Raw genomic sequence first — 16,089 nt, 5'->3', positions numbered from 1 at the left:
CCCTCTTCTGCTTCCCAGGGATGGCACTCCCTGATTTAACAGTACATTAAGTTGACTGAGGCATGGGTAAAATTGAGAGAAAGTACAGAGTTAGAAGTCAAAAGTGACAGGTTCAAATCAGAGCACACCTTGAGCCAGCCCTAGGGTCTTTAGGAAATAATTTAGCCACTCAAGACCTAAATTTTTCTGAACCAAAGATGGTGCTAGATGCTGGGATAGAAATGTGTTCTTGGCTCTCAAGGACTTTACCTATTAAAGAGTGATAGAAATGTAAATGAATAATAATGTCCTCATCTATAAGGAAAAAAATGCCCTCTATATATCAGAACATCAGTGATAAAACTCAGACTTGGGATATTTCATAAATGTTTCAAATTATTACTCTCAAAGACCTGATATTTCTATACTGAATTCAACAGTGCTATTGTACAGTCTAGCTTGAATTCTGAATAAAAACTCTCTCTCAAATATATTTCCCCTATACTATTTAAAAATGAGAAAGTTCCATGTTTGCTATATTGGCAAAGTATCATGAAATAATCAGAGATATGTGCAAAAATGCTCAGACCTAGGTGTTTAATAACAGTGATTCTGTAAATAAAACACATTGGAAACAACATGAACATCCAACATAGGCTAAATGAATTATGCTCACATCCTTATGATGGAAAATTAATCTCTAAAATTAACATAGATGCTTACACATGGCATAAAAATGTTAGATTTTTACATGAAAAATATTTTAAACCAGTAAATAAAATATTTTATATTAGTAAATACATATGTATTTGCATATTTATAAATATATATTTATATATTATGTGGGTAAATATATATGCATACACAAAAATCTAGAAGAAAATGTTAACATTAATTGCCTCTGAATAATATTTTGTCTATATATTCTATTTTTCTACTATAAAGATTTATTTCTAAGTATAAGGGCATGATAAATCTTGAATAAGGAACTTGAAGTAATCTACCCACTTGGGCACCACTAGGAAGGAAGTGACAAATTATTATTTTTTTATGCCACGTGTTTTCTTCTGTTAACTTACTTCGCAAGTAATACTAAATATACTCTCCACATAAAAAAACAGATTAGTAAATAAAACAGAAATTCCTTTCTGTATTATTTTTACATTAAACCTTCATTTTTATGAGGCAGGTTTACAGCTTAACAATTTCAATGTCCCTTGGAGCTCATTAAAATGGGATTCACCCTGAAGAGTACATTAGCTTTTTGTAAATCATAACCTGGAGTTAAAGTAGGGAGTGAATAAATACAGAACGGAGTACACATTCTGAAAATCCGGAGAGTCCTGGTTTCAAATCCTAGATTTCTACCCAGCAGTTGTGTGAACTTGAAACACAGGTTCTTTGAATGAGAGGAAATAATAATGCCTGAGAACATTTGTGAAGCTGAAATGGAAGAATGTCTGGGAACAATTCGGATAAAGACCTAGGTGAAGAGAGATTCTACTGATAGAAGTTAGTTCCTTTTCCTCTACCACCACTCCAGAGTCTACAAGCCTACAATGAAATAGCATAAATTTTACAGTTTGAATCTATTCTACTTTTCTAGTATGCTGGATCTTTTTAACATTTTGAAATATGAGGGAAATAAAAGAGGGTTTTTTGTTTTGTTTTGTTTTTTATAAAGGACCTAAAATACCAGTGGAAGGCTAAAATGGTATACCCACAGATACTACAGTTAACCCAAATTTATTTCCAAGTAGCTCAGATTTAAAACAAATCTTTTATTTTACTTCACACAAATTGAACAGATTATTCATATATATTTTTATTTAGAGAATGGAAAATGTTAATCTTGCATATGAGCAATTTATTGTGATGTACCTTTTTGTGTCAGAAAATTCATTTTTAGAATGTTTCATATTTCTGCTAAAGTATTGTAGCTAAATGAGTCTCAAAGTACTACCGCGCATCCAATTCTACCAAAATGAGTCTCTTAAGTGTAAAAATTAAATCTCTTTCCTGTCATGTTCATACCATTAAGCTATATAGAACATTTTTATAAAAAAAAGAAAAAAGAAAGCTATGATTTTCAATAAAAGTTCAAAATGCCCCAGAGAAATGAATGTGTTCTTTATCATAATATCTTAGGAAAATTGCCCATTTATCCAGAGAAAAACAAGTACTTGGGTGAGCACTGGAATAGATATCAATGTACATAGGGATACAGATTTATCCTAAATTTGTTATCTCAGGGAGTTTTAAAGAATATTTTCCTCTTGTTACGGCTTGTGTGACCACAGTCTGGATTTTCATGTTTCATCTCATTTTCAGTTTGGTTTTTTTCCTCAGAGCAACCAAATAGCTCTTTCTCCTGACTTAGAACCATATTCTTAGGGAAATTTTTAACCTCTGGTTGGGGGAATACTGTCCAAAGAGCTGGGAGGAGAGGTAGGAACCAAAGGTAAAAATAACAACAAACAAAGCAAAGGTTAAGAAGGTCTCAAGGTGATCCACCCTCTTCCTTTCCAGAAGCATAAGGCATCCAATGCTTTAAAGAGTAGAGTGGCCCAGTGTCTGTCTTTGAAATCCAGAGGAAACTGAAACTGGACTAATAAATAGCAACACCACAGTGACTGGTGCCCCGTGCCAATCCTGTCATTCATGAGCATCTCAAGAACCTTAAAGAGAGAGATGTCCGAGGGGAATTGTATTATTAGGCTGAGAGAATAAAATTGGGTACGGTATTGGGTCATAGTCCCTTGGGATACTGGTTATATTTTTTTTCCTTGGCATTTAGAAGAATCACACATTTTAAAAGCAGACTTTCTATTTTATTGTTTTTCTTGTATAAGATTTATTTTGGAATGACCTAGCTCTTAAGTGTCTATCTCTACTCTCAATTAGAAGCTTCAAAGCTTTTTAAGAAATAAATTCAACTGTTTAGACTTCTGTCAGATCAAAAGGGATTTAAAAAAAAAAAAAAAGATATCGAAGAGTTAAAAACCACTTCTGTAGCAGACCGGCATTTTCATGTTTTCTGACCTGAAGAAAACCAAAAGCAAGTAAGAGAGGGTAGAGAAGAGTAGAAGCATTGGCTCCCAGGCACAATTATATATCACACAAAGCAAGTGGTGAGTGATGGAGGATTGAGAGGCCGGCTACAGTGAGCAGCAATATGGGTCAGAATATTGATGAAACAACAATTTATGGCTGCCTCTGAGAAGGCACAGCAGAACCAGTTCAGTTTCAGGCAAACACAGAAAATGAGAGTGTTTTCACAAAAGGTGAGTGAGGGTTCAGCTCTGACAACACAGGAACTTTACGAACAGCAGGTATACCAGATGCAGCTGGGTCACTTAGAGAAATCTTTTTGAGAAAAAAGCAAGCCAGGGCAGGCGTGGGGGCTTGGAATTCACACCAGCAGGATAAAAACAAGAAAAGAGACACTCTGGTCTGTTTCAAGAGGAGGGCTAGGCATGCTTTAGGCATTTGAATAGGGAGAAAGCAGGCTGAAGGAAAGCCCAGGGTTTCACCCAGGGTCCAGTGTCTTCTGCAAGAAGCTCAAGGGACACCAGCTGAAGGACATAGGACAGCAAGCACCTGTTCCTTCCTAGAAGACCAGCTCTACAGTCTTGTTTAGGTGCCTCTAGAATTCATTCCACAGTACACCTAACAATTCCTCTTTTTCTTTGGAATCTACTCTCAGCTCTGTGTCTCTTGTTCAGTATCTTCAACACCCTACTTTTCCCCTTTGGCTCCTTATACCTACCCCTGGGGCTCCATGCTTTTGACAATGCTGTCTCCACCTGGCATTGCCTGTCAAACAGTTTTCACCCTTCATCACCACTCGTAAGAGGCCCTCTGGCTTCCCTCTGGATCAGATCTTCAGGATGCTCTCAGTCCTCCTCCTCCTCATGCCCACCTTCCTATAATCCACTTCTACAAATAGGACAGTCTTGATGTCCTTCAAGAATTTGTTTTTTAAACCTTTGAACAGGACAGTCAAGATTAATTTATCAGATGCTGTTGATTAGTGGACTTCAGGTAGCCTCCTAGGCATCTCTCAGATCTGTTCTGTTCTCCTTCTCTATTGTGTACTTCAAGCCCCACAGTATCTTATCTTTATTAGTTCAAGAGCCTCCCATTTCTTTTCCCTTTCTCAAGTTTGGCACAGCACTTCCACAAATCTATTTTATGCAATGTGATGAGATCATTTTCCTGAAATAAAATCTGACCACATCATTGCTCTGTCAAAAACTCATCAATGGCTTCCCTTACTCTCAGGAAAGAGTCTAAATATCTTACTGGTTCCTTCAGGATCCTGTTTCCTCAGGATCCTCTCTCTGTGTTCTCCCTTACCTAGCACTGTAAGCTACAGCCATAGCTAAGGACAGTCATGAATTCTCCATCTTCATGTCTTCACGTATGCCAGATCTTTTCTCCTTTCTTCTTACCCCTGATTCTCCTACCATTAGCTGGCTAACTTCTCTTTCCCCTTTTGTCTTCAGCTTCTATCAGGAAGCCTTCTCTGATCCCACAGATCCAGATAGCCCTTTTAACGCTATCACAACATTTTATTCTTAACTCTCTTGAGATACTTAACTGCTTTATATAATTAATGATCATTCTGTTGGATACCTAGATCCACATGAAACTCTAAGTTCGGTGAGGGCAAGGGTCCCTTTTGTCTAGAAGAGTCTGGCATGAGACAATTCAGACAGATAATTTTTTTTCTTTAAAAAAAATGAAGGAAAAGGAGGAAGACTGCCCAAATGTGTTGATGGTACTACTGGAAGAAATTAGGTTATGTATACAAGACTTCCTTCTCATTTATAAAAAATAAGGTTGGAGCTACTGTAACTCAAGACTGACACAAAGCCCAACTGTGCCTCCTTCTCAGTGCTGCCCAAGGTAAACCCTCTATGACAACAGAGCAGACAAGCCTTGACACCTGTCTGCCTTCACCCAGGGGGATGGCACACAGTGAGCTCTCTATCACCTAAATGTCACTTACCCAGTAGTTTAGGTATCTGGGGAAAGATGGAGTGGCACCATACTGGGAAGATGTCAGGCAAGGTATGAACTCTTCCGTTTCCCAGGATTTATCTGGTACCTGATGAATTCTGACACATGTAACACTGTGTTAGAATATGCTCCTGAAAGCAAAATTTGTATATGTGCCTTGGAGATTTCCATTTCTACCACAGAAAATCACTCAGGGAAATGCGTAAACAAGAACAGACAAGAATTTGGATGCTCAGGAGAATTCCTCAGTCTACTTTCAAACTCTAGTGACAGAAACCAGAAAAGGCTCCCCAGTTCACTGACTTCAGTGCGATGGGCTCTGAACAGGCCTCTTAAAAAACAGAGAGAACAAAATATTACCTATACTCCCCTGTCATTCCACTTTCACCGAATGAATGTCATCTGATTATAAGCATCATACACTCTAGGATGATGTTTGGAAATTTTGCATTCAAAGTTGGAAATACAAGTGAGATTTACTTACTCAACATCCAAGAAATTTTTACTGAGTACTTTATATTGTTTTAGGTTCTAAGGAAATAGTGATGGAAAGATACCTAAACATATTTATCTTCAAGGAACCTAAATCCTATTATACTATCTTGCATATCAGATGGAAATAAGTGGTGTAGAGAAAAATAAGGCAGAAGGTAGGACATACAATATTAGAGGAGAAGGAGTTTGCAATTATAAAAGGTAGTAAGAAAGTATGAGTTCCTATTAGCAGCTGTGATAAGAACCATAGACAGACCACAAACATTTATTTCTCACAGTTCTAGAGGTGGGGAAATTCAAGACTAAGGCACCCAAATTCTGTCTGGTAAGGATATGCATCATGTTTTATAGACCATAACTTCCCATAGGACCTCCCACGGTGGAAAGGGCATGAGAGAGCTTTCTTTTGGATCCCTTTTATAAGGGCATTTATTTATCCAATTCCCAAATTCTCTGTTCTTATGATCAAATTGCCTCCCAAAGTCCCCACCTCCAAATATTATCATATTGGGACTTAAATTTTGACATATGAATTTGTGGGAGCACAACACAAAAAATTAATCCACCCAGAAGGCTTCCCTGAGAAGGGGATATTTGGCTTTCTCTGTTTTCAGTTACAATTCCTTCACATTTCTGCCACCATTTTTCTAAATACCTTTCTGCACCATTCTCTCTATAGGTTCCAGGACTCCAATAATATACATCTTAGATATTTTAAACATGACCTTTCTCCCTGTTCTTCAGATTGAATCATTTTAATTAATAATTCTTCAATTTCATTGGCACATTTATCCTTTTCATTCTACTACGAAGTGTATCCAATTTTTAAAATTTTAGATACTACATTATTACTCTATAGAATTGTGTTTTTCTGTGGGGTTTTATGGTTTCTTTTTTTCTCTGCTGGTGTTCTCTGTCTTTTCATTCATCATGCACATGTTTTTCTGTCCAACCTGAGCATATTTACAATGATTGATTGAAAACTTTTGCCTATTAATTCCAATATCTGGATTATCTTGGTGTCAGTAACCTTTTCAGAATAAGTCACATTTTCCTGTCTATTTGTAAGTCTACTAATTTTGAATTGCAGCCTGGACAGCAGGAATGACATGTTATAGCGAATCTGAAAAGTTCCTTCAAAGAATATTGATGTGTTTTTAAGCAGGCAGCTCACTTCAGCTGGGTGCAAACTCCAGGTTCTCTCTTTAATGCTGCACAAATTTCCATGCAAGTCTTTTAGAGTTAGCAGGGCTGCTGGGAAGCTGTCCCATGCTTGCATCCCTATTTAGATATTTTGATAGAATTTATTCAGAGAATTTCAATATCTTTTCTTCTGGTTCTGTTGTATTTCTGAGATTTCCCAGAATGATTGTGGTTTCCTCAAAATCAGTAAGACCACGGGCTTTCCAAGAGAGTTTAAGTTACTTTTCTCAGGTAGATGGTAGATCAAAACCTGAAAACCGGAAATTCATTCAATGCTTTTGTCTACCAACAAGTGACTCCCTGTAGTATCTACCTACCTATGGTCATTTTCCAGTGCCCTTAGGCAGAGAGTGTGTGTGTGTGTGTGTGTGTGTGTGCGTGCGTGCGTGTGGTGTGTGTGTGTTTGTTTCAAAATTATCTCTCCTATTCACAGTAGGTTAGAAAGGAATTACTCAAGCAAGGTCAGTAATAGAACTCCTGAGAAAGCAATATTTGAACAAACACCTAGAAGACTGAGAGAGCTGGCCATATATACATGTATGGAAAGAGCATTCCAGAAAGAGATTATAAGTAAATCCCTGCAGTAGGGCTTGCTTGGTATATCTGAGGAATGACAAGAAGAAGAGTGGGAAGAAATGAGGTCAGAGAGAAAACAGAGAATCAGGTTGTGTCAAGGACTCAGGATTTTACTTTAATATAGAAAGATCAGGGAAGGTTTAATAAAGGTGTTATGTTTGGCTCTGGAATGTCCTCCCAAAAGCTCATGTTTTGAAAGCATGGTCCCCTGTGCAGCAAAGTTCAGAGGTGGAACTTTTAGGAAATGATTAGATAATGAGGGCTATAACTCATTAGGGGATTAATCCATTTGATAGATTAACAATTTTAATAGATTACAGTGTGGTAATGGTAGGCAGGGAGGGGACAGATGGAGAAAATGGGTCACAGGGAGCATGCCCTTGGGGACTGTCTTGCCACAGGCTCTTCTCCCCCCACCCCTACAGAATGACATCAGATGAGTGTGTTCCTCTGTCATAGCCATGATATTTTGCTTCTTTTCAGGCTCAGAGCAATTGAGCTGGCTGAGCATAGACTAAATTCTCTGACTCCACGAGCCAAAATAAAACTTTTCCCCTGTAATGTGTTATCATCAGGTATTTTCGTCATAGCAATGAAAGGCTGACTAACTCAAGAAGAATGAGATGACTTAGATTTTTTTTTTTAAATATGACTCCACTAAGACTAAGAGAGCAAAGCATGGAAACTTGCTAGAACTTAGGACTTAGGACTCTTGCAAGATTGGCAACACTGGATATGGTGAGAAAATGACCATCTGCATGTATTTGGGGCCAGAGCAAAAGGATTTGCCAAGAATTTGGATCTGTGGTATGAAGGACAGGGAAGATTCCGAGGTTTTCAGCTTTAGAAACAAGAAATACTAAGTAGGGGAAAAATAGTAGGGTTTGAGACATCCCAGCGGGACTACCAAGAAAGAAGGTGGATTTGAAACTAGAGGGAGAGGATAAGGCTGTAGATGTAATTAGTAATTATCTGTGTATACATTAGTATTCAAAGTCAAGAGAGGACACAGAATCACCAAGCACCTGGTCTAACTAGAGAAAACTCCCAAGGATGTTGTTTTGAGAATGACATGATAGGAGGCACAGAAAGAAGGAGGAAGCCCATAAAGAAATCAAGAAGATGCCAAGGTGGGAAGAGGTGAACCAGGAGAGTGGAACCCTAGAAGTCATAGGAAGAATGCATCCAAGAGTTTCAGAGCTCTGAATTGGAAGTCAGAGAGATGAGGGTTCAGGCCACTACTTGGCTGCTTAATTAGTTGTGTGACCAGAAACAAGTGTTCTAGCTCACTGACCTTCAGTTCCTAATTCTTATCCATATACCCATAAGGTACTGAAAAAATTGAATGAAATGACATACACATTTTAGAAAAATCATATCTTTATAGCAGCTAGTAAAAGACTGAATTACAGTGGAAGAGGAAGACTACTATGTTGAGAAAGTTGTGGTGCCCAGAGATGAAACAGAAGAAGGATCTAATACCGCTGAATCGGACAGATGAGGAGAGTGTAGAAAGGTAGATTTGGGAGTTCCTACCTACAGACTTTTCTAGGATATTGTAATTCTTTTCCCTAGATAAATTAATTCATGAACTGTTTTGAGTTCTCATGGAACATTATGAAGGGCTAAATTTTGCATATCAGTAGAAATAATGTTGAAACAGAGTTTCATGTAGTATACCCACAGCTATTTATTTACATTTATAAAATGCCTAGAACATGGTGGGCTCTCCATAAGCATTTGGTCTCTAATTCTCCCATCTTTCACCTTGCTTATTGTGTATCCACCACCAGCAGAAGAGGCCCTGTGTAAAGACTATGACAAACAGTGTCGGCTCTGGAATTGTACCATCTGGGTCATGTGCCAACTTTACCTCTTAATTTGTGATGTAGGGTAAGTTATTAAGTATTACTGGGCCTTGCTTTCTTTGTCTGTCAAATGGAAATAATAGTAACTATTATAAAATATTTTAATGGATATAGAGTTTGCCATAATTTATGAAGGATAATGCATGAGAAGCTATTAGGCAAGATTCTTATACAGAGTAAACACTCATTTTTCCAACTAATATTATTCCTGAACTCACATTTGCCAACATAGTGTATAAAAAAATTAACTGAGAGCATTGTCACATGAATCATTTTGAAGAATTATCTGTATAGAATTCATTAAATCACAAGTAACTAGGGAGGGAATGACATGAATAGGATATGCATCAATAAAAAATTCATTTAACTTTACGTTGTTATTGTTTCAATTGTTTTCTCAGCTTCTTCAAGGAAATGAGGTTTGTTTTCCATTCCTCATGTGTCACTTTAAAAAAGTACTGATCTCAGCCTTCAAAGATGTCACTGTATTTCATGATGTGATGTAATTTGCTGAGCTAAAGCAATCTTGGGTGAGTCACTGCAAGAACAATGCATCATCCAGGCAATTTTATCTTCTTACGAAGGAGGAAGCAGGGTACAGTGTTTTTCTGAACTCCTCAAGTTGTAGCTGAAAATAAAGACAACTTTAAAAAAAAAAGCCCACCTGTTTCTCTATCAACCATTTTCACTCCATTGCAAACAGAATATTTAGAACATAGATTCTGATGTCAGACAAACATAGGTTTAGATCCCAGTTCTGTCGCTTGCTAATTGTGTGACCTTCCACAATCTGCTTAACCATTGTGTGGCAGAGATGGCTCCTGTCCATCAAAGATTTATCCTTTTCTTCCATAGGATAAAGCTTTTGTTGGGAAGCAGCTGCATAGTCAGTAACTGCATTTTCAAGCCTTGATTTAATCTAGAAAGGGTCATGTGAAAGAATTCTGGCCAAGAGAATGTGGGCAGAATTGATAGATGCCATGGCCCATAAAATCACCCATAAAATCCTTTATGCTCACTTTTCTACCTTCTAGCTGGCTGCTGATACTTAGGGCCTCAGCAACATCCACGTGTTGAAGGTGGTGGACCCTCTATCAGTCTAAATATTTACATAGGTGTGGGTTTCACACCCACCACCAAAACCTTTTCCTAGCATTGAACTTTATAAGTCTGAGAAGTAAACTTCTATTAGAAAAAAACTATTGAGGTTTCATGGTTTGTCTGTAACAGAATTTAGTACGGCATTAACTAATACACACTTCAAGCCTCTGCTTCTCCATGTATAAAATGGAAGAATAAGTGTACCTGCTTAGAATTGTTGTGATAACTAAAGAAGATAAGCCAGGCAAAGCACTTAACATACTGCCCCCAAACTAGCTAGTACTCAGAAAATATTAACCACTACATTCACTAAAATAGAAACTTTTCCTTTTGAAGATTCTGAAATTTATGCATAAACTCCTTCACCTCCAGTTGCCTCTAGAATAAGATGCTCTTAAGCTAACTTTAAATCTTGCAATCAGCAGTTTCTTGGCATTTCAAAATATAGTTACTATTATTGTCTCTGTTATTTTTTATCTGAATTTTTACTAAGATCATCATACAAATCATCATATACAAATCTCTTCTCTTTTTCCACTATAACCCTCAGGTAACAGTACAGGTCTTTGTCCAGTATGTTAGCCAAACTCATGCATCCTTAAGAGGAACTTGTTTGTGAAGGAAAGAAGCCATAAGATATACCAGTCTGCTGCAAGCAATTATCTAAGATCAGCATACAACCTTCAGTACATCTTTGAGTTATTTAAGAGACTGCCACACAAGAGATGCTACCTGAGATACTGTTCTTTATTACTTATTAAATGAGAATGTGTTCTTTGGTGGAAGGTCTGTTACTTAGTAACACAATATATTCTTAATGGAGGGCTTGTTACACAGGAGGAAAAGGGAATGAGCAAATTTTTCTGTCCCTGCTTGCTCCTGGCCCTGTCCTGGCTAATTATGGGTGTTAAAATCCTGCCACCTGCAGTCTGTGCCTTAATCAGACCCCACATCATAGAAGATCCTCTGCTCTCCATGATGCAGATAAATAGAAGACTAGAATTCATCTAGCCAAGCTGGGTATACAGAGGTCACAGTTTGAACTTTGGGTTGTCTACCAGGCTGATTACCTTCTTGAACCTTTCCCCAGGTGCCCAAATAGAACATCTGGGTTCATGCATGCTCTCTCCAATGCTATCCAACCTACATTCCTGGTTTACACTACATTTTTTCATTAAGAATTGCAAACAGCTCTAAATCACCATGATCAACATCATCATCGTTATCACCACCATCATCATAGTAAGAATAATAACTACCCTACTCAGCATTTTCCGTATCTCAGGAACTGATTGCTTCATATTCATTATCTTTTGAAAAAATCCATGAGAAATCTTCAACATGAATATTATTATGCCTATTTTAGAGATGTAAGAGCTGAGGTTCCAAGTAGTTAAGTAGTTTTCTAGTAAAGGATGGGGCCAGTATCCAAATCCAGCTTTGGTTTATGACTATATTTCCTTTTCATCTGGCCACCTCTCACCAGACTGTTCCCTGAGTCTCTGACTGTTTCCTATCTACAAGAGAAGACTCTTTGCCTTTACACAGCAGAATAGCTTAGGGTCTGCATAAACCCAGATTGGCTGCCTTGCCTGCCTGTACTGAAGTTGCTCAAGGACACCAACCTCCTTCGTTGGATGCCAACCAACCCCTAGGAACAATAGGAACACCTGCCATCTTCCAGAGATGGAAACTTGAACACATCAGGAGGAACTTGACAGATAACTTCATCACTGTGTTGGAGCCTAAGGCCTGGCCTCACCACTCCCATCTCATGCCTCCTCGCCTTGGTCTGTCGATGTGATAACTCTGCTTCACAAACATTCTCACAAGCTTTAATAAAAATATAATGAAGAAAATAGATCGCTGAGGCTCTTATTCCTCATTATAAAGCAATTGTTGAAGTCCTAAAAAAAATTCATTGAATATACTCACTTCTCTTATAGATTCCTAACACCTCAATCAAGAAATAGCATATGGATTTTTGAACTCTTAAGGATTGTAGCCAATTAATGATCAAGTTCAAAGTGGAGCTAAGCAAAGGTTTTGGTAAATGAGTGAAAAAATAACCAAACGGCCACACTTCTCTTTCAGTTGTGATAACAGTGGACTGACAGATCCAATACCAGTTTGAATGGTTTCTCTAAAGCCTGTAAAAAAAATTATAAAGTATCAGCTGCCACATTACATGGATCCAGGGCTATGGGGTTGTTGTAAGTCAAGTCCCTGGCTCTGTGTTGTGGGGTCAGGCAGGGCTGAACACCATAGCAATCAAGAGTGATTAGGAGAAAAGCATTGTAGCAGAGGAGAGAAGCCACAGGCTCTGGAACCAGACTCTCATGCTTTTACAGCCTACCAGCCACATGACCCTGGGTAGGTGACTTTCCCTCATTACACCTTAGTTTCCTCAACATAAGGAGAGAGGAGTCCTAACTTTATCTGCCTCCAACCAGACTCAGGAGGCATAACTGAATGTAAATCGCTTTTGACAGAACCAAACAGGCATAAGCACTCCGTAGTGGTTAACTATGAAAATGAGCCTCTTTTCCAAACTGACCTTTAATCTTTAACAGGAGTTTTCCTCTAGCTCTCTTTACCTACCATCTTGAAATTCAGATAATTTCTTCTGTTTGCTTTTACCTCCTCTTTCCACTTCATCTCCATCCAGGTTCTTGGCTTCACTCTCTAGTTTTCTGCCTGTGTTTTCCCTCTTTCCTTGACATTATCTGCTTGATAACACATCAAAGGTGACTTGCATAACTCAGAATCCCTTCCCTGTCCCTTGTCCCTAGCCAGGTAGCAGTGTCCCTAACTGTTCACAGACATGCCCAGTGCCTAGGCCAGACAATAATCCTAATTTGTTCTAACACTTTTATATTCCCTGTCCCTTCCCAAGGATCTATTTCTTTACATTTTTGCCCTTTGCTTTTCTGTATCATGTTGTTTTCATTTGTTTATATCTCTCTCCTACTTGTGATAAGCTGTCTAATCAAGAATCTAATATTTTGTTTATATGTCCCTCTTCTTCTTTCTCCACTACTCCTGGAAACTTGGTTTCCTATTTAAGAATACTCATGGCACATGCCTATAATCCCTGTGGCCCTGGAGGCTGAGGCAGGAGGATCACAAGTTCAAAGCCAGCCTCAGCAAAAGAAAGGCACTAAGCAACTCAGTGACACCCTATCTCTAAATAAAATACAAAATAGGGCTGGTGGTCAAGTGCCCCTGAATTCAATCCTTGATACTCACCCCTCAAAAAAAAAAAAAAAAAAAAAAAAAGAACTACCAAAGCAGCAATGAATGGTTACAGGAACCGTGGCATCATTGATTTACACCACCAGCTAATTGAGGAGCTATTGGAGGATTTATTTCCAGACAACTTTATCATACTTATTAATCCTTATGAGGTCACTTCTTTCCAGCCCATGTTTATACTCATTGCTAGAGTCTTTCTCTCTCTCTCTCTCTCTCTCTCTCTCTCTATATATATATATATATATATATATATATATATATATATATATATATTATCCTGAGGTCCCTCAAAATGAACACAGCTCCCTGTTAAGTGCTGAAGTTGATAGGGACTCAGAACTTCTCAGGCATGGAGTAAAGAGAGGCATTGTTGTACCGTGTCATTTTGTCTCTACCTAATAACATAAGGGTTGTGCTCTTGACTTGCAAAGAAAGTCTGCACTCATTCTCAAGCAGAAAAATTGTATCTGAATTTTCTATATAAAATATGCTTTGTGTATTTAGTAGAAGGGATGAGAGTGAATAGAAATTCAAAATGCATTCTCTTCTGGTACATATCTTATTTTATTCAGAATATAATTAAGGGAAGGACTTGGCACTTATCTTTGAAAGAGGGTATAGAATTTGTCAATGAATTTTTAATATTCACCCATCCAAGATTCTGTGTCTGAATGAACAGGCTGTTCATGCACACATTGATTGCAGCCTAAGGGGGCCCAATTCACAATTTTCAGAGTTCACACCTGGCTTACATCTTTCCTCTTCAACCTAACATGCAATGCAAAGGCCATTCTTACCTTAAAGGAAGGAATCCAAGGTATTTGAAGAGAAAATGTTTGTATTTTTACTAGTTTTAAAATATGAAGACTTGGATGTAATTGAAATTTAATACATTTTCCTTTTTCTGGTAGTTTGATGGTGACAAGCTTAGTCTCCAGAATTTCTACTTAGAAGTTTATTAGGATTAAACAAGAATCTATATGATCTGAAGCTCTTCCTTACTAACGTCCCTCCAAATGAACACAGCTCTCTATTAAGTGTCTGAGGTTGATGTGAGATTTCATTAGCAGAACTTCCAGGTCCATCCCATTCAGGAGGATGAGAGCCCCAGAAATGGTCTGGAAGCAGTGGTGGTATACATGATTTCAAAGTCAGGGAGAGAGGTGAGTCAGGAACCAGATCTGAGCACATTGCCTGCCTGGAAGAAACAGGTGCTTAAGTGAGAATCAGGAAACCTAACCAGGTAACAGAGCCTAACTCTATGACCTGTTAGCAGTCTATCCAGTCAGAGGTCTTATGATTCCTCAATCCTTAACACATGAAGGGGTATAAGACCATAAACCAATCACAAGGGATTTTGATTTCCCCCAACTTTATACTATTCAATCCTCCATAAAGCAAAACTATTGCTACATTCCTGAACTCATAACATCTTTCTCCTATCAATGGTATTTTGAGAATCTCACAGTCTGATACCCTAATTATTCAATCTTCTAGCAGTTTTCAATTGCCCAAATGCCAAGACATATCTTGAGACAGAGAAGAGGGAACTTGAGTTGACAAGTTTATTAAGCAGATACATGGAATCCTGCCCAGACAATGTTGTAGAACATGCTCCATCACTGACTCTCAAATTCTGTAATTGAGTAAACTTCCTTCTTCTAAACCTCATGCACAATAGGTGACTAATTCTTACCTGTTCTTTATTAAAGATCTATTCATCTTTATTGAATCTTGTCTTTGTGGGGTGTATTTCAATTGATCACAAATTATTCTCATCTCTGTATCTGAGCCCCTCTGCTTTGCAATATGTTATTGCTATTTCTCCCAGAAATAACTGGACTCTATTTCTCCACACACTACATCTCACCTTGACTACCAAATTTACTTTGGTCAAAGGTTTATTAGAAATGTGATTTAAGTGAATGAGAAAGGTAATTGTTCAATGTCACCCATTTTTGCTTGCTACCCTGATACTACCTGGGAAGAAACAAGAGCTGGTCTTCTGGAGGAGGAGAGATCAATGAATCAGAAACAAGTTACCCCAGTTTAAGCTCACTGGCCCAATCAGCCTGACAACTGCCAGGCACATGAAGAAGGCTATCCCAGACCAACTAGCATTAGCTGAACCACCAGCTGCCCGTAGATCTGCTTGGCTGATGCATGCACTTGTGAGCAATGATGTAATGGTGTTATTTTAAACCACTATATGTTGGAGTGGTTTGTTTTGTAACAACAGATAATTGATATACCTTGTTTGTCAGTGCTCCACCCCAACTCCTACAGGTACTATATGATTTCTGTTCTTAATTGTAATACGCCAGATGGAATATAATCCATTTACTATATTTGTTAAAGTATTTATGTATTGCCGTCTGCCTCCTAGAGTTTATAACTAGAATTCTTAAGCTACCATGATTAGAAAATAAAAACAAATAATTAGGATGAGGTAAGAAATAAAAATAGAGGAGAAATGTTTAAGATAAAAAAAGGAAGGGCACAAATATGCTGATTATTGAAAGCTATGCAGTTGATGGAATTGATTTTTAATTTTGTCTCAAAGTTTCCAGACAGCCAAAGAAAAAGT

The 16,089-nt window shown here is 37.9% G+C and overlaps 2 long non-coding RNA genes across 2 annotated transcripts in view; both read right to left on the bottom strand.

The window, feature by feature from the left end:
- Nucleotides 1-16,089, bottom strand: part of LOC144376766 (uncharacterized) — an 85,946-nt gene that overhangs the window by 61,543 nt on the left and 8,314 nt on the right. The window lies entirely within an intron of this gene.
- Nucleotides 8,944-12,923, bottom strand: LOC144376765 (uncharacterized). Its single transcript, XR_013437205.1, has 2 exons — nt 12,849-12,923; nt 8,944-9,774 (listed from the first exon to the last, which is right to left on the bottom strand). It is a non-coding gene; the product is annotated as an uncharacterized LOC144376765 (long non-coding RNA).

The sequence above is a fragment of the Ictidomys tridecemlineatus genome, chromosome 4, assembly GCF_052094955.1.
Source record: "Ictidomys tridecemlineatus isolate mIctTri1 chromosome 4, mIctTri1.hap1, whole genome shotgun sequence".
NCBI classification, from domain to species: domain Eukaryota; kingdom Metazoa; phylum Chordata; class Mammalia; order Rodentia; family Sciuridae; genus Ictidomys; species Ictidomys tridecemlineatus.
Note: the sequence above shows the minus strand (reverse complement) of the source record. Positions and strands in the feature narration are given on the sequence as shown.